At 40.7% G+C, this 24,649-nt stretch overlaps 1 protein-coding gene across 1 annotated transcript in view; it reads left to right on the top strand.

Annotated features, from left to right (window-relative positions):
* The window catches only part of strbp (spermatid perinuclear RNA binding protein), a 72,068-nt gene that overhangs the window by 1,168 nt on the left and 46,251 nt on the right, over positions 1-24,649 (top strand). The window lies entirely within an intron of this gene.

The raw sequence follows: 24,649 nt of genomic DNA, 5'->3' as shown, positions 1-24,649 counted from the left end.
GTGCAGAGTATTGTGCAGTGGAATATGTAAATAAATAAGATATGTACAGTAAGAAACATATATGGAATATGAGCTGTATTAAGAAGTATTGTATGATATAAGAACGATGAATACACTACGAGTAAGATAAATATATAAAATATATATAAATATGAATACACTATAGGTGGGATAATACAGTTATTAACGTATTATCATATTACATAGTACGTATGTTGTATGTGTATTTATTGCTGAAGCGGCAAAACGGTGGGTTTCTGTTTCTGATTTGACTGGCTAATTGAAGTGTGTCTGCCCTCTGCTGTGGTCCCCTGTATGGGGGCTTTATTCCTGGTGCCCCCCCCCCCTCCCACTCGGGCCTGTTGCCTTTGGGTTATTCCTGTCCGCTCCACCCTGTTTATGTGTTTCAAAGTGCCGAACACTCGAGCCACACCTGCCCCGGTTGGTTAGAAATGTAGGGTGCCTTTGTGTCAGTGCCCTGCCCTTATGGACCTCACCCTCCTGGGTAGACTTGATTTAACACCGACTTCTTGAAGCTGCGGCTTGTTGAAGCCACACAATGCTCCTGTTGTGCTGCTGAGCTGGACATGTGTTATTACATCCTTGGTTTGGAAGCATATTGCTTATTTATTTGAGTGTCTTCTCGCAACCGATTGTGATGGAAAAATATTTTATGAGTGGATGACGTTGAGCAAAGAGAAAGTGTGTGTGTGTGTGTGTGTGTGTGTGTGTGTGAAAACTGTACATTTGAGTGTGTATGCTTCAGGCCCCTATGAGCACTTACCCAGACTCGCTCTCCTAAGCGCTGACTTGGCAATGAACTCTCTATCAATATCGACAAAATAGGAGGATGAGAAGGAGGGAGAGCGAGTGAGATGCTGCTGTACGATCACAAAACACATTCTTTCCTTTTTCTGTATTTCTGTTTTTCTTCTCTAGGCATTGTCGTCTCATAGGATTTATTATTGTTTATTTCTCTCCTCATTTCTCCCTGTTCATGTGTGGACAGGGTTCTTAACTGTTTTTCTGTTTTCTCATGTCTTATTGATTTGCATCCTCACCTACATGTGCGTGCATTCATTTGCATGACAGTTTTTAATAATCTGATGCTAATTTGACATTGTATGAAACTAGACCTATCCGACCTGAATTACAGGATCGTTTCCATTTAAAGTAGGCCGTTTTAGTGCCCTATATTTTGTTTTTTTTTGCTCCCCCTAATAGCAAAGAGGAGATTGAAGCACCGACAGTCAGTTTCAATTGCTTCAGGGGATTGGAAATTACACTAATGGAACTTCTTTGGGCCCAGGTACCCAGATTAAAGACAGACGCGGTACAGGGAGCATGCAGGAGAAAGACAAACACGCTCTAACACAGACTCAGTGTAATAACGTAGAATTACTGCCACAACCAGAAACATCACAGATTTATGTTAAATTGTTCTGGTAAATTGTTAAGCTTTTCTCGACACTTAGCCAAATGACGTTTCTTTGTTTATTTCCAGTTCAGCTTTGTTTATTTAGCCTGTCTCAACGGGTTGTGCAATCTGTAAAGTAAACAACACAGAGGAAAAAATGCAGTCTGATTTGTTTGAATCGTATGGTTCTACTCTATTTCTTGCCGGCCTGCTATCTCTTGCCTGGTCTAGTGTGTGTGTGTGTGTGTGTGTTTGTGTGTGTGTGTGTGTGTGTGTGTGTGTGTGTGTGTGTGTGTGTGTGTGTGTGTGTGTGTGTGTGTGTGTGTGTGTGTGTGTGTGTGTGTGTGTGTGTGTGTGTGTGTGTGTGTGTGTGTGTGTGTGTGTGTGTGTTAGTGTCTGTTTGATCTGCCCCTGGAGCACCATCATGGTTCCTTGGCCGCCTGGGTTCTGTTTTACTTCATGTTCTGTTCTTGCTTTAAACTGTTTAAAGTCTCAGTAACACACACTCAGTCAGCGAGGACGCACAGTAGCAGTCTTGGGATGTCTCTCTCTCTCCAGCCACTGCCTCTGCAGCATATGTGTATTCTGGTGCCCAGTGCCTATCAGCGAAACAGGAGTCTGCCCACAACTTCTCATATTCTAGCACACAGCAGCACATTTGGAGTCTCATCTGGCAAGGAAATGTAGCCTTAATCCAATTGGCTGGATGGTTTAGTAAAAGCTGTCATAATTGGCTGATATGGCAGCCGGCTGCCAAGGTCCCAGTAAGCACAACAGGGAGTTGAGGAGAGTCCCAGTGGTGCTGTGGTGCAGGAGAGACTGAACACAGGGCAGAGAGCAGGAGAGTGCACCACTGTTTTGATTATTCCTCCACTTGGCAATATTTAAGGAGCCATCAGCAGTCTGCTGACTCAGATCCATTCAGATGACCATATCTCATTTTCAACTGTGCTGTATGCCACACACACACGCGTGCCCACACACACACACAATCATACACACACACGCACTCACGTACACACGCAAACATGCAAACACACTCACCCCCTTCATTCCAATTGCGGAAACGGGAATGGCTTTTGTTTGAGGAAACATCTTCCAAACTGTCTACGGAACAAAGGCATCGAAACAGGAATACTGCTGTTTGTTTGTGTGTGTGTGTGTGTGTGTGTGTGTGTGTGTGTGTGTGTGTGTGTGTGTGTGTGTGTGTGTGTGTGTGTGTGTGTGTGTGTGTGTGTGTGTGTGTGTGTGTGTGTGTGTGTGTGTGTGTGTGTGTGTGTGTGTGTGTGTGTGTGTGTGTGTGTGTGTGTGTGCGTGCATCACAAGAGGAAGAGTGATTCTTCGCGGTGAAAACAGCCTCTGCAGCCGTTCCTGTTTCCTTTCACCTCAGTGTGGAATCCAGGAAAGAGACAGAGACAAGAGATGAGAGAGAAGGGGGGAGACAGACAGTGACACAGACAGGGGCAGTGAGTGTGAGAGATGGCCATGTACGGTTTCCTGCACCGCAGCTTGCACCACTCCAGTCCACACAAACACTGAACCTGAGCTGAACTCCGCAGGGTTTCGTCCCTGTGGAGTTGCTGTTAACTTGAACTTTGGCTTCGTGTGGCGGCGTTAAACAAAGGCCGCCTTCATCATAAGGTGCATTAGGGAACTTACTGAAATAATAGGGAGCTCCGGAAGAATGGCTTGCATACTCAAGTCAAAAACACAATAGCGCTGTAATTTCTCAATGTACTGTGTATGAAGAGTTAATTTCCTCAAGCACGTGGATGTTTCAAAAATAAGACTTAAAGTAAACCCTGTCCTTTAAATGTCACTTATGCAGATAGCCCTGAAAGTTATTTTGTAACTTTGTCAAGATATATACTTATTTAAGCTGCAGTCATTTTATTAGGAGGGTTGATGCATTTAGAATTGATCAGTAATGAAATCTATAAGGAATGATCTGTATCTTTGTAGCATCTGAGTGAAAAATGTGTAGTTGCACACAGACACAGATAACAAAATATTTGCCGCTCATTTGGTTTAATATAAACTGTCAATCATAAAATGAATGTAGAAGCAGAGTTTACACAAAGCTGTTCAATCTATGATACACTGTTTTTCATAGAATTTATTGAATTAGTTAGGGCAGTGCAGAGGAATTGACATGCTGCAGGGTTTTTATCATCTTTGCTCTACACAGACATTTGAAAATCAAATATTGACACTTTTTATTACAAGGGAAATGCTCCAGATGGCATCGTAAACCTCTTAATGTGGGTTCACACAGAATCCAGGAAAACAATCATCTTAATTTTGCTTAACAGTAAAAATCAGGAAGCCGTAAACGATCCGATGAATGTCACACAAAGTCCTCCACGAATATGTGCACACAACAAACCTAATGTAGAAAATCTGAGCCACATTTATCTCGACTTGACAACACAAAATATCATTGGGTGAAGGACATACTATTTATAGAGACAAGCGTGCAGAAATCCACTGTCTGTACCTGTATCTTTAATTTAATTTGCAGATATGATGATGATAAATTTACAAGGAACGATAGAGTGACGAGCATGAAGGTGAGAAGAGTGAAGAATGTGCCTTTTCAGTGCATTGGTGGGTTTCAATTTGTACTCAGCAGTGCCACTGCAGCTATTTCTACACTAATTATGATTCATTTTAATAGGCTGATAAAACTACATATTTAATATTTAAGCACAAGGCGAGACAGTGAACATACAGCAGAACAAGACCGGAATATTATAGACCGAGGTGGTGCTAACAGACAGGGAAGAAGACTGGGATTAAGAAGTGGCACAGTGGCACAGACAGATCCAAAGATTCAACAAACCAATTATTCATATCCAGATTTGTTGACTTTCAGTTTTTATCCTTGCAGACACCACGTACTGCATTTATTCACACACATTTTATTTCTAAGGAGAAATGTGTTTTTTTATCGATGCAAAGAAGGACAGAAACGAATGAAGGTTGTATAAGAGGATTCAGTTATATAATGTGTGACAGTAAAGCCATTTCTCTTTCACTGTTAAACTATGTCATCCTCATTCAAAAAGGCCTTCTTGCTTTCTTTTCCCTTAAAGATCTTAAACAAGATGAAGCTGTTCACTGTAGCAGAGTAGTTCTAAGACTAAGTATCACTGCACCTTCAAAGTCCATACATTATCAGCACCATGATCAGAATGTGGATTTATCTGGCTTCAGAAATATTATAACATGCACTAACACACATTCATGTGGAGGCACAGAAGGAGTGAGTGAATTCAGTTTGACAGATATGAGAGGCCCATCTGCTCTATCACTCAACTATGGCTCACAGAGTGTCACCTCTCTGCCTCGTACAGACACACACACACACACACACACACACACACACACACACACACACACACACACACACAGGTCTAGAAATCAAATCTATAGACTAAATGATTAACAGAATCAAATCATGTTTTTAGAACTAACATATATAACATAAATGATTTAGCATTTCATACAAATTGAAGGCTGCTTGTTCATCACAATGGAAAACAGGGTGTTTATGAGCTTCATTGTTTGGGTTCTCCCTTCATCTCTTGTATTATATTATACATCAGGCCAAGCAGATGAAGCTCCAGTTGGCTTCGCTCTTGTTAATAAATATGAAAGACAATTCCAGCTCTAGTTGTAGGCAGTGTTAATTTTGGCAGCTATTTTTGATTTAGTCTTAGTCTTAGTCTTTTGACGAAAATGCATATTAGTTTTAGTCTAGTTTTAGTCATTTTTATCCTTCTTAGTTTTAGTCTAGTTTTAGTCGACGAAAACAAATTACATTTTAGTCTAGTTTTAGTCGACGAAAACAAATTACATTTTAGTCTAGTTTTAGTCACATTTAATAGCCACATTAAACTCCTTATCTTCCCTTCTCAGGTCCAGGGACCCCCTATGTTGTGTCTACAACTGCATACTAGTCTAGCTTGCAGTACTTAGGTTGTCCATTAGATGTCCCTCCTATAGGTCTATAGCAGGGGTCGGCAACCTTTACTATCAAAAGAGCCATTTTGCCCCCTCTTCCCCCAAATAAAATTTGTCTGGAGCCGCAAAACATATTTGATAACAAAGCTGATAAAATGTTATATAAAGTTATACTACCATTATTTGAGTCATCCCCATATTTGTGGGAAATGTATGAAATAAGAAGTACCCTATTTTGAAATAAATAAAAACATATAGCTGCAGCCTATATATTTTAGTTGGCGTTGGCGAAATGTGAAAACAAAAAGTGAAAGCAGATCAGACCGGAGGAGGAAACTGAAGCTCGGTAGAAACCAGCTGCAGCCTCTGCTCTGATCCAGAAGCTGCTGCGCTGATCTCAGAGCAGCTGAGACCAGAGGAACTCTGTGTTTTCACTGTTTCCATAGTTAAGAAGCAGGTGAGTCAGTGAGCGGCCTGCTTCACGTGAACGAGCTCTGATCTCACTGTCTCTCTGAGCGAGTGCGCGGGGGCGGAGCCTCGGGACCGGTGCGCTGATTGACAGACACACACACACACGCACACACACAGACACACACACTCGCCGCTCCGGGTACTTCATGACGGCCTGATACGATTATGTTTTTAAAAATTGTTGTGACTTAGTCAACCGCCAACATTTTCGTTTCGTCTCGTCTCGTTAACGAAAATTAAAATAGATTTCGTCATAGTTTTTATTTTCAAAGATCCATTTCGTTACGTCTTCGTCTCGTCTTAGTCATGGGAAAAGGGGCGTTAACGAATATTTTTCGTTATCGTTATCGTCAACGAAATTAACACTGGTTGTAGGTTTGTATTGTCTATTTATGGTTGATGTCGGTGCCTTGAAAAACATAATCCGGCTCAATCCGCCTGTGCAAAATATTGATGGATTGATGGCAGGCAGAAAGGCAAAGCTGAGGATTATAAAGGGGGGGGATATGGCCAGTCAGGGGTGACCCTGCTGCTGAATGTTGAGGGTTCAATCCACATAGGCTCATAGGTCTTGAGAAACAGACCCCTGCTTCCAATCTTGCTTGGCAGGACCATTTACTGTTTTTCTTCTCTGTCATTCCATTTCCTCTCTCTTCACTATGTCTCTAAAAAAAGAAATCCAAAAAAAAAAATTGCCAGTCAGAATTTCTTTTTTCTTTGACACACAACCCATATAGGCTGCTATCTGTCAGTGTGTGATATAGAGAAATGCTGAAACACATCATACCTGGTTTCTCACTCAACCTGACCTGAATAAAAAATACCAGAAAACAGCAACAGCAGCAGCAACATTAGCATCTTTCGACCTTGCAGTTTGAAAACCTTGTGAAATACCATCTTAGAGCAATCTATAACATGCATTTGTTCTGCTTTGATAAGAATCTATCAGATAAAGCCTGGGGATCCATTTTGAGTCCTGCACCAAAGTTTCAACAACTCAGACAACACATGTTAATAATTAAAAAGCAGCATTGCATCTCCGGAGAAATAAGATAAAAATATACTGCACTTAAAAGCTATTAAAGAAACTCCCATGATGCTTTTGCTTGGTCTGTGCACATGTGTGCCTGCAAGCAATATTTTCTCTCCTACTACGATGACCCACTGACCGGTGTTAGCAGATTAATTGCTGCTTTAATGTTAAGCTGTGGCATATCACCCCGTAATTGGTAATGGAGATTATCAGGGAGATGTTTTGTGAGCGTGTGTGTGCGTGTGTGTGTTCTCTGATTTCTTTATCTGATTAGGACGTTCATCTAGTAAAGTAGGATTTATGGGATTGTGGTCTCTCCTCTCTGCACACAACGCACCCAAGGATCACTGTTAAAACAGAGAGAATATCTCTTGAGCGTTCCATGTCATTGAAATAATCATATTGTATAATGTGGTGGATTTAACAGTTACATATACCTCTCTTCTTTTTCAAGGCTCAAAACTATGAGATTAAATAACAAAATAGTAAAGATTTTATTGTTGATATAAATGTAATTAATTTCTTTATTGTAAAGTGCTCTTAAGATCGATATGAGTATTTGTGCAACTTCATGGACAGAAACAGAGATACCACTGAAATGAATACACACATATACTGTAGTTGTGTCGTATGTCTCAAAGCTACCGAGGCGTATCCACCCGTTCTTGTTGTTCTTGCTGGGAGGACGGGGATAAAAAGCAGAGTGTGCAACAGAGCAGCACGCTCTACTGTGACACACACACACACACACACACAGACACAGACACACACACAAATGCCAAACTAAGAGAAACGCGGCACTTGCAGGGAAGCTTCACCACATTTCTCCTCAGTTCTTCTGGAGCCACATCATCGTCTCACTCCAGCACACACATCAGTGTCAGCCTGACTTGCGAATGTGAAGCCACCACTCAGGCAGCTGCCTATGTCTGTGCGTATCTGTTTGTGTGCTTATAGTTGTGATAGGGTAAAGGAAGGATCGTAGAGCAACAGATGTGTATGCAAAATTGACTTTGCATGTGTGTATCTGCACATTTGTTTTTGAAAAGATAAGCCATCTCACTGCCTGTTTGTTCTAAACGGTCTTGGTTGCTAGCTTATGAAACGCGGCTTGTACCTGTGATAATATTGAGAAAAAGAGATCTGTATGTATGCAGTAATTTAAGAGCACTGCAATGTATTCACTGCTCTCTATTTGTTGTGTGAGCTATACCCATGTCACTGTGGACTCTACCTTATATTGGAATACAGAAATGTTATTCTGATCCAACATGCGGGCTTTTCATCCCCATCTCATTAGAGCTACAACCCAGCAGCTCCAAACAGCTCTCTCCAAACACTCTCTCTTGCCAGCACAAAAAAACCCTCAGAAAAACACAGAAAAGCTGCCATGCTGGCTAGAACATGCAGATTGTGCCTCTGAAGCAGACTTGGCTGAAACATGTTAGTGATGTTAAGCTTGGATTAGTGAGAATTCATAACTAAGAAATGTGGGCGTTTTTACACCTGAAAGTTCAGACTGTGGTTCGGACCAAGGTTCATGTTTTTATTACGTTGTTAACATCCAGTTAGTTTTGTTTTCACATTGAAAGTTTGAGAGCAGATTACAGACTTTTGTCTGACATCTGTCCTGGCTGTATCTACCTATACTTGACACTGATTGGTTTTGTGACGGTTGTGTGTCTGATGTTGAAGTGCATTGAAAACAGTAGTCTTTCTGTTGGAATAGAGAAAATTGCCACTGTTTTAACTATATGGTATTACTTCTGGCAATCCTGACGATATATTATATCGTCAGGGTGATATAGCAATATAGCAATAAGTTTGAAAGTCCAAACCATCAAAATAAAGTGTTTTCACACTACACTGAACCGAACCATGGTTTATTTTGATCCAGACCGAGATCACCTCTTTTGTTGGACAATTTTTTTTTGACGTTGGCCTAGAAACTATGCCGTTGTCTCAACAAGGCAGGTTTGTAAAACTGATGAGCACCATAGCAAACAAGCGTGAGTCTCTACAGCACCATCAGCCACAGGAACCTATTACACTAGTTATTCTTCTCAGCTTTCAGGCTGAGTGAGTGTGGGCCTAACATTGTGGTTATCAAGTGGGCACCTTCCTTCGAAAATGACTCATTGAGTAAGAGACACGACACCTCAAGAAAGCTGAAGAGTCTTTCCCAGCAGGGCTGCTTACACCCCTCTCAGTTTCCAGCCCCATACACTCAGCCACACTGCACTGATGTCTTGTCAAGATCTTGTGGTGTGAGCTCTTCTGGCAGGAAGCACTGACAGATTTCAGTTCAGCCTGTGGAACAAGCAGCCAGGCTCTGTTAAGAGGACTCAGCTCATGAGTGATTAAAAAATGAGGTCTGATAAAGCAAGGGTGGGGGAGTTTATATTATTATTATCAATAAGATGTTATCTTAAAAGAGCAGTCAGAGTCAAGCTGCTAAACAGACATAATACGATTTGGTGCTGCATTCTATACGAGCTTGTGTTGGGAACGTGATTGTGACTTACGCCCCTAGACATTGTTATAAGTCAGTCGTCTGAAACTAAATATTGAGCCTCTCCTCTCCTCATGGTTTCATCTGAATGATTGTATTCTGTGAGCAGACTGATCGTGATATGATGTCAAACATACCATATATGTTTGAAACACGTAACATGGACTGTTTGATCCACATGTGGATTGTTTACAGCAACAGTAGCTGCTGCTGAGTCCGTATACAATGATGTTTTGCTCCGATCTATTTTTAACTCCAGAGAAGTTTGCTGTTTTTTATATTTCGTTAGAGATGTTTGCTCTCCGTGGTGCTGAACTTCAGAAGTGAGTAATGATTGTCTGCTTGGCAAACAAGATTTTTTTGTTATTAAAGCCATGCAGTTATTAATATGTGTATACATGTTTTTTTGTGTGTCTGCCTCTCCCTGCTGCACACACACACAATTGTTCTCTACACTGTGTAGAGTTTATTACACACATCTTTCTCAGGGCGACTTTGATGTGCCATGGTAACTGCTGAGTTGATTCTTACCTATGGCCAGAACCTCCACCTTATCTGAAATATCCTGTGTATTGAATGGTTATTTTGGTTTGTTTTGGTGTTAACTGTAGTTGTAAGCATTTGTGAGTTCTTGTCCCTGTATCTTGTATTACTTATAGCTACTAAATACTGGTAAGAAAAATGCTGGAATAAGTACCTTAATGTGGTTATGCTTAAGGCTGAATAAAGCATTAAATGTGTTCAATTCAAATTTACCATATGTAACTTGAGGTTTGTTGTGGTGCATCGAGCCATCCACCCCACAGTGCCTGCGAGTGTTATTCTAAATCTCTTATAGACTCAGAGATTTTGTTATTTTGGTGTCCGCATTAAGGATCTTATTGGAAAATGTGCTGTATATACATTTTTTACTTTTTGCTGTGTGGGACAGAAGATTTCAGATGTATCCTCTGCATCCACTATTGTTTTCTTCAATGTCAGTGAGTTCCCTAATTTAAATGGATTTAGTGGAGCGTCCACACAACAGAAACTCAACACAAACGTACCATTAAATATTAACGCCTTAACTTTCAAATGATGTTTTGTGTTGAGGAGATGGTGAAATTCCAACCTGGTCCAGATAAATAAGAAAGAGGTGGGGGCAGCGATGCAGGTCGATGCTAATTGGTAATCCATGCCAGGTTTTATTGTCTCTTTGTGATAAGTAGCTGAATGGTGACGAGAGGGTGCAGCTCACAAAGAGAGAAGCAGCGAGTTACTTTCAGGATATGTCAGGGGCCAGAAGCAAAAATACCAAGTGTGGAAATGGGTAGTCTGAGCTACTTCCCTTCCCCGGCAGAGCTGTGTGCCCATCAAGTGGGGGGTAGGGGGGATCATCTCCTCTGAGACCTGTCTGTTACAGGATGCCAAAGAGCAAGGCGTGTTACTGCCGAGTGTAATGGACCGACCCAAACAACTAGCTAAGTTGAGGGGGGAGTTATTTTCTAAATTAAATTAAATGTGCATGAAGAAGAGATCAGCACAGACACAGTTTAGACCCAATGTTTTCTTAGTCTGGCATATTGGGATGATGGACAGATGATGGAAACAAGCGGGACAAGGTTTTTTATTCCATAGATTTCCATAGGTTTTTATTCCTCAAAGACTAAAGAACATGTGTGAAGAGCATTGCTACCTGCAGCTCGTACTGTGGTGTGTGCTTTATGATGATGTCAGCACTTCACTGGTCTTCACTGGCATACTATTGATACAGTGCCAGATCTACTGTCGCCTTAGAGTGCAGCTTAGAGTCATGATTTCATGTTTGCCACTGTATTAGCTGAATTATGTCGAGTGCAGTTATGCAGCAGTCAACAGTTTGAAATGCGTTTACTGCTTTGTTTTGTTGTGTGTATTTTGTATTTGTGTGTAGGTAAACCACACACAGGTGCAAACAGAATAACTGTTGCTACAAATATGATAAATAGGACGTCCATGTTCCCTTTCCTCATGAGGTTTAGCCACAGTCCCTCCTGTGTAATATAAACCTAATTTCAAACCATTTAGTCACTTCAGCACTTCTGAATAACATTTACCTCTAGTCAGACTTTATCTGGGGATTATGTCTCAGCTGTTCTCTTATCTGCTTCTCATGCAAAGTTCTTTCAGGTAAATGCTCACACACAGGTCTTTATCAGAGAGTGTAGAATGTGGTTCAGTCAGGTGTGTTACAATGTTTTTTTAGAGAGCAAAGCTTCACTAAAAAGACAGGCTTTTGAATCTGATAGCCTCCTGCTCAGTTGTGAAATGGCTTTATTGTTTTAATGCTTATGGACTTTAAACCTTTTTTTATTGTTAGTGGATTCAGAACAATGCACACCATTGTTTTCTGTCAGAAACACACAACAGCTTGCAATGGTTGCTGCTTAAAACCATGTCGATATACATGGGTGAATTAAAATGATCATGGACACACTAACAATACATTTAATTGCAAGAATAGAGACACATAGACTTACCACTTTCTGTGTATTTTGTGTTTATGTTTAACTAGTCGTATTTTATATTTTGTAGTTTCTCTTCCATATAATGTCATGACCTCAGCTCACACACAATCTAATATTTTTCAGTTTTCCGCTTACACTCAGACAAACACATAGAAGGCTCACAGAAGCCTCACTGTATAATGATTTCTCTCAGTGACCCTGAGTGGCTGTTTGCTGTCAAAGATCTGCTGCAGAAACACTGCACCACAGTGTTTCTGCAGTTAAAAGCCCCCAGATGACAAGGATAATACTGTGTTTTATGTTTCAATTGGATACACTAAATTTAGTGTTTGGGCCCTGCGTTAAAAAGACTGCAGTGAACCACTGCAACCATTAAAAACGGGAGAGAACCAAGTAAATACTGTGAGATATTTCTCTTCGTCTCTTCCATACGGATGTAAATGTTCCAACACCCTGTGCCCCCCCTGTCACCATCACATGTACGCTCCAGTACGCAGAGTGGTGTAGGGTGATTTACTGTAGATGTAAAAACATGGAGCCCTGTCGGACTGCAGCAGAGCTTTACATATACCACAGTCAGCTCAGGCTATTTCTGTTGCCCCTAGTCAGCCAGCCAAGAAACAGCCCTGCCCATTTTGGACCAGCCCTGCAGGTTAATCCATTTAGACCTTGTGTCCTTAATCATTTTAAGCCCTGGAATAATTTTCAGTAAATTTAGCTCGCACACACGTTAAAGCATGCTGGTATGTTGTTGTCACGGATATGACTTCATACTGAAGAGTGTGTAATTGACGGATAATTATATTTCTGCAGTTTGGTCAGGAAGACTTTGTGATGATGTGCTTTGTGCATTAAAAAAAGTAAACAGGTAAAACCAATTTATATCATTTTTAATGGGATTGAAATAATAGTGACTCCACCTGACCCCTATTTTCTTAAAATAAATATGTCACAATAATCTGTCACCTATTCTGCCTGGTGTATTTCAATGTATGAGCTCACCTAAAACCAGAAAGAAAGGTAAATCTTACAGCATATTTATTCTACAATAAATTGACTTTCTCTAGAAGGTTATTTGCATGAACCCTAGTTTCACATAATTATTTTACCTTTGCCAAATAATGTCATGCTCACTACTCTGATTCTAGATAAAATACACAGGTGGGAAAGTCACCATTGCATTGACGCTCCAGTATTTATTTGTCTTTCAGATGTATGGCTGTGGCTAATGCACATGCAGCTAGTGCAGAACATACAACAGCTTGATTAATAGTCAGCATAATAGTTAGTATGCTTACAGCATTCTTCATCAATAAAGATTTTAATTACTGCTCAGAACTGCTGACCCGCACAAATCGTATGGTTTATGGGTTTAGTCTTATAGCTGCAGCGTTGGCCGGGGCAACAGTGAAATCCCAGAAACACACTAGACCATGAAACATGTGGTTTATGGGATTACATTTTGTAGATTAAAAACCTGCAAGAGGGAAACTTAGAAAGAGCTCCAGCATTTATTTTCTTACAATAGACTAAAATGTGTACAATTGTTTCCAGGAAAAGATATAGTAGTTATCATTCTATCATATGACAGACAGGTACAAGCTGAGATATGATAGACTTGATGGAATAGGTAAGCGACAAAGGTTTTGAGAGAAATCAAAAAACTGCTAAATGATCATACAAAAGGTGAATGGTGATAATACGTTAAAATGAGAATCAATAAAAAAGGGAATAAGTCCAAAGAAAAGAGTAAACATACAGCATGTGACCAAAATTATGATCCAAATGATCTGTGTAGTATTAGTTACCACTGCTAAGGAGGTTATGTTTTCACCCCTGTTTGTTAATTTTTAAGCTCACACAAGATCACACAAAATCCTTGAAACTTAGTGGAAGGATTTGGTTTGTGTCAGGAAAGAACCGATTAAATTTTGGTGCGGATCCAGCAATTTCTTTTTCACTTTCTTCACCATTAGATTAAACAAATTTCACTGTTTTCCCAGAGAACAAGTGTTGATAAAAAAAAACTAGGCACATTCAGGGATTTGACATACAAGTGTGTGCATTTGGTGCAGCTTGATTGAATTTAAGGGGACGGCTGAGCCTCAGCAGAGGGATGTGTTCGACTGAGGGGCGTTCTAATTCAACATGTGTCAAATTGAGGGGTGATTAGATGGTGTTTAGCTAATAGACTGACTGGTAATGTTTTACGCACTAAGTTGTATTCACCTTGGGAATGACATATTTTAGAAGAGTGTATTTACAGTGACAGAGTCAGGGCTGAATGCAAGAGAGGACCTCAGTGAGTGAGAGAGAGAGAGGGAGAGAGAGGGAAGTGTGTGCAATGAAGCAGAGGCTTTGTTTATTAGAAGAGGAGGGAAAGAGGGGGGGTGTAAACAAAGGAAAGGGGGAGATGAAGATATTCAGGAGGGTGGGGTGGAAAGAACGGACCATTAGACGGATTGATAGATGGATGAACAGACACATGGCGTGGACATGAGATGCCTCCCTGTCTTCACAGCCTGAGGTGAGAGAGACTGACTTCTGCTTCACACTGATTCCACAGACTGAATCAATGTGATACCTCTCTCCCTCTCTCTCTCGTCTCCCTCTACTCACTTACTCCATCTCTCTCTCGCTCTCTGTGAATTCTCTGACCCAGTTAGCTCCTCCACCAGGCAGCAACAGAGTTATTTTTACATATTAACAGGAGACAATACTTTGTCCTCTGCCCGTCCTCCCCTCATCCGTATCCTTCCCCTCTTCTCTTCCTCCATCTTAGCTGCTCCTGTCCTTTTCCCTTCTCGCTATCCTGCGCTTCTTCTGCTCGTTTCTGTGCAGGCTTTGATCGTTTGTGCTCCAGTAGAGATGCGAAGATTCATCAGCTCCCTCCTCCGCTTGGTTCAGGATACAGGCTGACAGTAATTTGAGAAAAATCTGAGGGAAAATGGAAAAAAAGCAAATCATTAAAACGTACTTTGACAGTCTGTGAATAACTATTATTTTAAGATCCCAGTTATTATTATATCGTTCATGTGGAACTTAATTTTATTTGGTGTTGCTGTAGATGGTGCAGCAGCTCAGTCGTTATGGAAGAGCTGCGCTTTACAACTTTACAAAAATGTATTGCTTAAAAATGTGGGTCGTCCATTTTGATGAGATGTCTGATTTCCCTTTAGAGCTGTATTAGACGTACACATGTAATTGATTTTTGAAAAAAGTAAACAAGAAAAGGCATCTGGAAATATTCTCTAATGCATTCAGAGGCTCATAAATTAAGGTTTTTGTGAATGTGGGAATTTTTCTAGGCAGTATATCCATCCATCTATACCACTTAGCCTTTTAGAGGTGCTGACAATGAGCGAGGGGCTGGATACAACCTGGACAGGTCGCCATTAATCCAACCCCAATCTGCATGTCTTTGGCCTTTGTGGGAAACCGGAGCAACCCTATGCAGACACATTTAGATCATACACACTCCACACAGAAAGGAAGGATTCAAATCGGGAACCTTCTTGCTGTGAGGGGAATTATATGTATGTAAATAAATAATAAATATTATAAATACAATGGCGGAGAATAATTTTAGAGCAGTTTATAGTTGGATTTTCCCCAAACCCTCAGTCCTGCCCCTATACATAGAGTTTGCAATGCATCATTCTCAGGGAAAGCGATCAGTACAACTTATGAAACCACCAGTAGAACAGTTGTAAAATCATATGTATCTAAATCATTTAATTATTATAACTTAAATAAATGGAACAAACATATTTTTTACTCAACTTGTAAACCTCTCCTCTCCTCTGCTCCCCTTTCCTTTCCTTTCCTCTCCTCCCCTCTTCTCTCCTTTGCTCTCCTCTCCTCTGCCCTGCCCTCCTTTCCTCTCCTCTCCTCCCCAGAGAGTAAAGGGACAGAGAGTGGTTGCAGGTGCAGACAGGTCATCGATTCTCTTCCTAATGATGATAGATGGCAGAGCTGCAGAGAGCGAGAACAGGGAGAAAAGTGGAGCGATGCAGGGAGATAAAGAAATAGCAGAGTAAGAGGGGACTGTGTTTATATTTGTCCGCTGGCGGGCAGATGGTGAGAGTTTTAGTGAGATGTTGATCCTCAAGTGTTTCTATCATTCTTGTCATCTACGTCAGAGCAAGCACACACAGACACACACACACACACACGCACACGCACACGCACACACGCACACACACACACACACACACACACACACACACACACACACACACACACACACACACACACACATACATGCACACGCACTCGCACACGCACAATCCGCAGTTCCATATCAGTCACCCGGACTTTTCCACCCTGTTATAGAAGTAGGAGAAGACAAAGGAGACAATATCCTAGGATGCACAGGTGCAATATAAATAAAGGTTAGAAAGAACAGAAGAGAGTAAATAAAATAAAAACTATATGAGAACAATTCAACACAATGACACACAAACTTACAGCAGTGCACATAGTCAAAGCAGTCAGTGCATCAACCTGGGATGTGAGAGTAAATACAAGATATTGTTTGCAGTAAGGCTACAGCTATAATTAATATTATCACTCTACAGCTTGAAATATAAAAAGAGAAAGCTCATTAAAGATTCCTAGTGTCTAGGTAAAGTTTTTTTAATCGCTTGTTTAAAACCTTAAAACGTTAATATATAATATATAGATAAAACACAAAGAGAAGCACTAAATCCTATACCATAGAGCATTGAGTCAGATTACACTGACTGAGAAATGATCTGTTTTATCCAACCTGGCTCTTTTGCATTCAGTTGTAAAGTGTTAGTTTTTGTCTCCACAGAAGATGTAGCACAGTTCATTTTCTTCATAATATAGAGTTCAGACTATTTTTCTTTAGACATAGTTTCAGTTCTTTATAGGATGACACGTGGGAGGGGGGGGGGGGGTCACAAGCAATTTCACCAGGACTCACCTCTCCGCCGTCTCACACATTCCCCACTCGGATGTCCAGTAAGGGTGTGAATGAAAGCTTGCCAGATAGGAAGTGTTAAGACCCCATCTGGTGGGGTTACCACTCACACACACACACACACACTCACACGTATACACACACTGACACTGAAGTCTCACCCTTCCCGAAGTACTGACAAGGAGGCAGGCAGGTTGCTATGGCAACCCCCGAGAGAGGGGAAGTGATTGGGCAAGACTTGAATTTGTTAAGAGCTACTGTATGAAGCCTAGGGCAAGACTTAGTCAGTCTTTCTCATTGAGGGTTTGTGGGCTCGTGTGCATTGATGGAAGTGTGGGTGAGAGGAACACAAGCGGTCCACCCCTCCTGTCGGCCTTCTTCATTTTCTGTTTTAATGCTCCGTCAGTTGTCAGGCTGATGTGATAGATCTGGGCGAGCACTACTCTTACCCACTGCAACACGGACTATAAACCAGGATAAAAAGACAACTGGACGCATATACTTGACGTGAAGAAGAGCATCTAATCAGCCAACGTTTCACTGGAAGGCAAACATCACTCTGCCTTTAGAGAACTCCTCGACTCGATTATGTGTTGCTGTATTTAAGAATTCTGACACACTTGTGTGTCTTTGCCCGTCAGAACTGTCAGCTCTGTTTTCACTTGAGCCTCCGCTTTGCAGATTTCATGAAATCTGTATCACAAGAAAATGATCAGACTGATCTGCTGAGATACTTTATACAAATGTAGATTTTTCACATCTTTTTCTGAGCTCACACCATCCCTCTGTGGATAACCTTCAGGCACAATTTATGCTTGCTGTCGCTGGTTCACCGTTGGGTTAGAGAATGGAGCTGAAGCCACAGACATTCTGCAGAACTCCTATTTTTTTTTAGAACTGTCAAATGATAACGGTATGATTTTATCAATCTGTAATACAAAATGATGCATTGAGACAAAAGAATGATTCAATAACGGCTGTAACACATTTTTTAATCATCAATTAATTAGCAGATTAGTATCTTAATTAATTGTTTAATCATTTGAGCAATAAAATATCAGAAAATAGGCGGGAAATTGACATCTACTCTGCTTTATGATGCTTGTCGGAGAAACCGGTCAGTTTATTATCACACAAGACAAAGATAAACAGAGAGTCCTTACGATTGAGGAGCAGGAACCAATAAATGTTTAAGAGCCAAAATAAAATAATTATTGATCGATTATCAAAATATCCATCCATTATCCATCCATTAGATCCTAGCCTAGGGCTCGAGCCAATTCCAGCAGACACTGGGCGAGAGGCAAGGTTTAATCTATCCCAGGGCCAACACACAGCGACAGACAACTATTCACAGTCACACCTACGGACAAATTAGAGCGTAGAAGATTCTGTGAAGCTGGAGTACCTTGAGAAAACCCACGCATACATGAGGAGAACATGCAAACTTCACACAGACAAGCTGTGGCTATAGCCATCAGTTTCAAACCCTCAGCCCTAATCTCTGCACCAGAATCATTTGCCTTCATACTCAGTTGTTAGATTGCTACTTGTCCAAAAATCTATTTATAGTTTAAACTCTAGATTATAGACTTGACTTGAATCGAGAACCCCCACAATTTTACCACCTTCAAGCATTTTCTTTGGAGTGATTTGTACTGATGCAATGCGACCTGTCAGGTATCGTTAAATTTTGATCATTAGGAAAAGTGCAGCCCTGCTTGATTCTGCTGTCAGCCAGAAACAAGTTATTCCATATAATATATCATGAAATGCACCAAATTGGATGACAGTTTTAAATAACTTTGAAAGGTGTTTTTTTATGTTTGAAAGGTGTTTATCCGAGTTTTACCTCCTACGCTCACACACTAGTGTCAAAGGCACTGCACCATCCACAGGGTCCTATGTATACGTGTGTGTTTGCGTGTTCTGCTGCAGAAAGGGTTAGTGTTGAAATTGTCTCATTTGTAAGTGCAAGAGACCAACGCCTACTCCTACATGTGTGCCCACAAACCAGCAGCAGCTGATGGATAACGTAGACTGGGCCTTTAGTGAGGTTTGAAACAGAGATGTCTTTGTAGATACCAGTGCACAACCAACCACTGGGTCTTGCTTGTGTGTATGTGTGTGTTTGTACTTCGCAGACTTTGTGCATGAATCCACATGTGATTTGATAGAACAGAACAGTCTGTACGTGTTTTGCGATCACCGGTTTTAGAGCCCCGGCTTTGAAATAGTGTAACAGAATTAGGAGGTCTTGTCTGTCCTTGTGCCGTAATGGAGATTATATCAAAAAAACAAAAGGTTACTGCACCACAATAAAGTGCTTAGTAGAGACCCCATTGTTTTTACTTTAGTTTTTTTGCTGAACAAAGGGTAGAGTAGCACTTTGATCGATAGTGGAAAGATACAATGCTGAAAAAGCATTACACTGTCTTCCTCTGGCATAGAAATCTATTAATCTTTAATTGGACTTGTGGCTTCAAGAGAAGTTGGGGATTTTACTTCAAACCCAGCATTAAAGGTTAGTGTGTCCTTTTGTGTGCGTGTGTCTTTATCACAAATCCTCTGTAATATTCCTTGCGTCAAACCCGGATCACCTTAAGCCTATACTCAGTTTTTCTAGTAGAAAAGATAAGTGATTTATTTTCCAACTCAAAATGTATGATTCAATGGAACTTGTCACTGTATAATTTCTTTTACAAGGAACGGCTATTTGATTTCTCTGAACACTTGCTTCTGGGAATAAAGAGATGCTATAAGCAGTGAATTACTCTGCAATGGCTGCATCTTTATAAGCTCAAATTGCTTTTCTAGTTGAGTGGAAGGAGGGAGAGCGCAGGACCCAGAGGAATGAGGAACAACAGGCTGAACCTGGGAACGTCCTGGCACCTTTAAAGCTGGGCTCAGTCAGGCTGCATCACGCACCAGAGGAGAATATTTGCACCTCCTCATGTCACCTCTCTGAGTTGATCTCATGAGGAAGAAGGTGCAAACAAAAGAAACAAGATGGAGACTAGTGTGACAACTTGCTGTGATATATAACAAAAGCAAAAGAAAGTCTGGATGAGACAACGGGAGGTGGAGACGCAGTCAAAATGCTAGTTAGTAATGTTCAGCACTCAAAGTAGATTGTTTTGTGGTTGCCATTTCAAAAAGCTTGACTTGTCTCTCATTTTTTACAGTTTGTTTCATACCAATTTAAAAATCTTATGTATCAGCACAAGCTCCTGTAGTCTGAGCTCAGCTTTACTCTGCCACCACGTCCTGTCTCACTTCCTTCCCATGTTCCTTCTTGCAAACACAAGCTCTTTGCCTTCTTTACTCCACATTAGACTCGCACCAGCATTTCACTGCTGCACGCTGCACCCTGTTGTGACTCGAGAAGGAATGCAAACATCTATTGAAATAAACAAACCCGAGCTCTTTGCATTCATACCTTCCCTTTATCCTTCCATCTCTCTTTCATTCACAGACTCATGTCACCTCAGCTAGCAGCCACCACCACCCACACACACACACACACACACACACACACACTCCATCCAGCTGCAGCCCTTGTTTTCTTGTCCGACCTCTAGTTGTTTCCTGATTGGAATTCCAAAGCCAAGTCTAAGTGGAGACATGTCAGCCAGCCTGTCTCGTATAAAGGTGGAAATATAGAAGCAGAAAAGCAATTCCAGGGCTTCCCCCATTGTGTGTGTGTCTGTGTGTGTGTGTGTGTGTGTGTGTGCTAGTGTAGAAAAGTCTGTATTTTTGGGTTAAGAGAGGGCTTTTCTCCTCCGAGCCAAGTGGTTTTCTATGTACTGCAATCGTTCTGCAAGCATTTATGGTTCCACAATATCCCAGACTTTAAGAGTCACAGTGGCAAGAAAATGCACGCACACACACACACGCACACACACACACACACACACACACACACACACACACAAAAAGTGCTTTCTATATTTCTGAACGCTTACATGCATGTATGCTAGAGCATCACTGGAATGAAAAAGAATCATAACGGACATTATCTAGATTAAGACTGCATGTAATCATTTTCAAATAGAGAATGAGGCTAGGGATCACGCAGTAATTACTACGAGAGTTTATGAATATTGAAAAGAGATTGTCATTTTTATTTTATTTCACAAATGGAACCGAGGAGCAAATGTTGAATTAAATTAAATGGTCTGTCATATTATTATGAGAGCAGGCTGGTGTTTCACAGTGGAATCCACTAATGTGTTTCCAATGACATGTCAATCTCTCTTCGTTAGGGACAAGACAAATTCAAATGAATGTACTTTAGTTTCAACTTATTTTCCTGTTAAATAACAACGGATCACCATGAAGCGCATTTTCTCATCTTGATTGGTCCGAACGTTTTAAACTTTCAGTGTAGTCAGGACCAAAATAACAGGTGGTCTCAGTTAGGATCAAACAAATTGTGGTTCGGTTCGTTTGCAGTGTGGAAACCTTTGAAGCTGTCATTTTGTTATATTTTAATTAAATGTGTTTCATACTGTCTAACTAGCTCATGCTTACAGAGATGTTACAGCACTGGGTCATTGTAGTAAAGTATTGTTCCTGTTTAAAGCAAATATATGTATAATATGATCACACTTCAACAACTGAGTTTTCATTGTCTGGGTTATGTGAACATCCCCACACATCTCTCTGTGAGGGCTCAGCCTGGTGAAGCAGCCTCCTTCACTGCAGACAGAAGCACCTGCACTCACAGGAACATAAAAACTCAGAAACAGGGAGGTAGTAAAATATATACCATGAATTCAGCTCCGCTGTCGTGAATGGCACCGGGAGGGAATGTTCCTATTAATGAGTTAGGAAATGAACAGCTTAATGGTGGGCTGACTCACAGAGCTGCAGAGTGCTTGGCTTGATTCAAAGAGACGGAGAGAGTTCCGCTCTGTTTTCACGATGAAGCAAAGGGAAAGAGACGGGACAGAGCAGCCGATGTGTTTAAACTCGTGTGTGGCCATTGGTGTCTGTGCAGATTTCTATGTTGTTCATGTGTTCACGTCATCTTCTCTAATTGAAGAATAACTATCTCTGTTGCTGTCAATCTGCCTCTAAGAAGCTCAGTTTCCTCCAGGTCGCTCAGTCTGTGTTCACGCTCTGCTGCACCGCTGCTCCTCTGTTTGACAGTTTGCTTCTTATCCCTCACCATCAGTAGCGGTTTGCAAATGAGATGTGACGGATTAGCAGACAAAATAATAATGCTGTTTCTCATGAGCCCCTGAGAACACGTGTGCCTGTCACTGGAGACCATTGTTATGTCACCAAAAGTCTTGGTTTGATGCACACAGTGGTGTATAAAGTACTTGAAAGCCATACTTGAGTAAAAGTACAGATATCTTACTTGAAAGCAACTCCGGTAAAAGTAAAAGTCACCCGTCAGAAAATGACTTGAGTAAAAGTCTTAGAGTCGCTCATATTAAATGTACTTAAGTATCAAAAGTATCTGGTATTGAAATGTACTTAAGTATCAAAAGTAAAAGTACAAGTACCAAAATTAAAAGTGCTAAGTGCTTTTTATAGTAGGCCTATACAGACACAAAACAACCCAAAATTGTTCTCTTCAGGATTTATTTCAACTGACTGAAAAATTATAACAGCACTATATATATAATGTTTAATTTTGAACCCAAGATGCTGAGGTTAAAATAGTATTGGACAAGTGCATCTGAACTTCTAGAGACAACAAAAAATCAATACAACAGAATAAACAAGTGTCTCTTGAGTCTACCTAAGAACACTAATAGACCAAAGTATAACCACTAAAAAAGTCTGTAAATATAACTAAACATGGACCTTTCATCAGTAGCAGGAGTGATACACAATGCCCCTTATGATAACTCAGCAAAGGGAAACTAGGCACACAAAATAAGATAGTTTCTCTTTTGTTAACAGCCTGGACAGTGCTAGTACAGAGAAGAAAAAACACTGGACACAGTCTGGTTTTGCTGCCAAATTTCAGACTGAACAAGGAAATAAATAATTGAAGACCAATGTTTTTTTGAATGCTAAATTACATCTACAAAATACATCCAATTGAGTATCTTAAGGTGCAAATTTGGTTACAGTATTTTGGTGACTTTATTTTGAAGTTTATAAATTATCAGTGTCTTGCTTGACGGCACTTCAACACTAACCTTTTGTGTGTATTAGCTGTATTTTGTAACTGCCTGCCAGCTTGTCCACGCATCTACATGTAAGCCTGTTTATTTATCATTAGACTATCTTCACTGAATGGGCCTGCGTTTGTGTTTGCAGTTGTTTCCAGCAGGGTGACAATACACCTGTAGGGTCTCTTGCCTGTAGGGACGGCAAAGTGAAGACACAACCCTGCTTGAAGTTGTACACATTAGCCAGTTTTTACAATACATATATAAAGACTCAACAGCTTCTACGTTGTGTTGAGTCAGCAAAAAGGGCGACTAAGGATTGGAATTGGCAATATATAGATATATAATATCTTTGCAAAAATTATATTGGTATTATAGTGAGTGGAAATCTGGGCCTGATTACCCAGGGTTCCATTTGGCGAGGTCCATTAAAAAACCTGAATTGTGTGCTTGAATATGCAGTAGTCCACGACACAGTGTTGTTGGTTGTGTTGGCTGAAAGTTGTTTTTGCGTTTGTTTATATAATTGGTTGTGTTGTTTGTTTTTCCATCTTGACTTGTTTTAAATCTGTTTGTTTTGTTAATGTGGACGTGTAAGACTAAATAGACACGGCCAACCAATGATAGTCTATTTGCCAACAGTTTTTGTTTAAACCAACTACTTCCAATATTTTCTTTAAGACAAGTTAACCACTTGCTGCTTCGAGCTATGTATATATGTGTAGATGTTGACACGAAGCAGGAAAGCGCTGTGCGCTGTGCTTAACGCTGCACGTTCCGCCAACCTCCGCTGCTCAAGTAACGAGCCAGTTTTGAGAATGTAAGAAGTAGAAAATACAGATATATGTGCTCAAATGTAGCGAGTAAAAGTAAAAAGTCGTCAGGAAAATAAATACTCAAGTAAAGTACAGATATGTGAAAAATCTACTTAAGTACAGTAACAAAGTATTTCTACTTCGTTACTTCCCACCACTGGATGCACAGAAGAAATACAAATGAGAGACTGTTTTTTCATCTTTATACTGATTTACACTTGTTAGAGGTGAGAAGTATGATTCACACATCACATCTACCTGACACACCTTACTTCTGCCTGTCAAAACCTGTGAGAAATAACTTGATAAAGAGAATATCTTGAGTTCTATTAACTTTATGGCTTTTTATAGCACGTACTGCACTGTGGCGTGTGTGTTAAAGCGTGATGGGAACCAGTTTGTCTTGAAGGACCATGACATTACGTCTGCTACACCAACCACCACCCTCCTAAGTTATGCACAATTATCTAAGGTGCGGCCTCCTCTCCAAACAAAACACAGCAAACACGGCACATTTGTTCTGTTCTGATTTACTTGGCTGTGTGACAGTTTGCCGTGTTAGTGGGAGGGCGCAGCGCCGTCAGATTGTCGTTTCTGGTTTGTCAGGTTAACCACTGTCACACTTCTCCACACAGTGAGGGAGGTAATAACATATATCTCAGAGAGCTGTACTTTATGCACTTGTCATGTTTTTTTGCAGCTGCACTCAGTTTTTCTGGCGTCGTTTAACTCACAAGCACTGAGCTGAGGAGATACAGTCATATCTCAGAGTGGCCCTGCAAACACTATTGTTTTAATTGAATAATAATAATACTAATTTACTAAATTATTTAATGATCGTTTGTTGTTCCGTTAACGGTGCCTCAA

The sequence above is a fragment of the Limanda limanda genome, chromosome 1 (genome assembly GCF_963576545.1).
Source record: "Limanda limanda chromosome 1, fLimLim1.1, whole genome shotgun sequence".
NCBI lineage: Eukaryota > Metazoa > Chordata > Actinopteri > Pleuronectiformes > Pleuronectidae > Limanda > Limanda limanda.
This window is presented reverse-complemented; position numbering and strand designations above follow the sequence as displayed.